The sequence below is a fragment of the Microtus ochrogaster genome, unplaced genomic scaffold (assembly GCF_000317375.1).
Source record: "Microtus ochrogaster isolate Prairie Vole_2 unplaced genomic scaffold, MicOch1.0 UNK2, whole genome shotgun sequence".
Taxonomy (NCBI): Eukaryota; Metazoa; Chordata; class Mammalia; order Rodentia; family Cricetidae; genus Microtus; species Microtus ochrogaster.
The window spans coordinates 4,320,811-4,321,909 of record NW_004949100.1 but is presented as its reverse complement, the minus strand read 5'-3'; the positions used below and the strand labels follow the sequence as shown (position 1 = coordinate 4,321,909).

Below are 1,099 nucleotides of genomic sequence, written 5' to 3'. Positions count from 1 at the left end.
TGTATTGGGATAGAGACATTTCATTAACTTTCAATTTTGAAAAGAATTTTCTTTAATAGATATCAGGTAATAATTACATTTACTATAATAATCCATTCATTTTCATCAACCTGACAAGTTCATTGAATTTTTTTTTCTATAATGGAGGTTAACTGTCATTATTGGATCTACAAATGTATAATGCAAAAATATAATGCAAGTCACTGTGAAGATTCTTGCTCCTTTTCTTTTAAGAAAGGAAAACATCTAATCGGAACTTGCTTACTGTTTTGGAGAGTATTAGACTCCATGACCATCATGATGGCGAGCATGGCAGCAAGCAGGCAGACACAATGCAGGAGGAGGAGTTCCACCTCACGTCTCTGCCCATCTGCTCTCCTGTTTATCACTCGTTTACTCTCACAAACAGAGTCACCTGGAGCTGGTGTGGGAATCGCCTTCAGGAGGACGGCGTTCTGTAGACTGGGAGGCATGGGCTTTGCCGCAATGTTTTAAATACGGGTCTCTGCATGTTTATATACTTCATGGCAAAGATAAACTTCCCTGGAGGAAGGCTGGAATGCTCTCCCACAGAGTGAATTTTTTTCTTCTGTAGGATATGCAGAAAAAAACTTTTCTATCCTCGTGAGTCAACACCCCAAGTAGTTGCTAGGGACATAACGGAGACTCTCCTTCTCCATTCGATGGATACTGACCTTCAGGTTAGGACTTTTATCTCTTCTGTTATTTCCTGCTGTGTGTTCCAGCTGTGAGATGACACGCCGGACAATTTTAGATTTGCTTTCCAGCATCTCAGGGGCAAATTTTCATCGACCCAGGCCTGTGCCAGCCCCTCAATGAGTTCTTCAGGGGTTATGATCACCTCCTCACTGCCCTGTCTGAGCCCTGTCCACTAAGACTCAGTGCCTACATCATCAATTCTGAATCAGGAATCTCCCAGAAGGCACTTAAAACAGTTTTCCTAGACTTACTAGCAACGCAGTACAGGACTGTGAAATTCCTCTTCTCTCTTCTCACGTAGCATGATCTGAGCACACAGCATACAGAGGCTCCAGGATAAGTACTACCTGGCCAAAGTTTCCACATAAACACACACACA

At 42.5% G+C, this 1,099-nt stretch overlaps 1 pseudogene; it reads right to left on the bottom strand.

Annotated features, from left to right (window-relative positions):
- Positions 1-200: 200 nt before the first annotated feature.
- LOC101997398 overlaps positions 201-1,099 on the bottom strand; it is a 17,099-nt pseudogene continuing 16,200 nt past the window's right edge.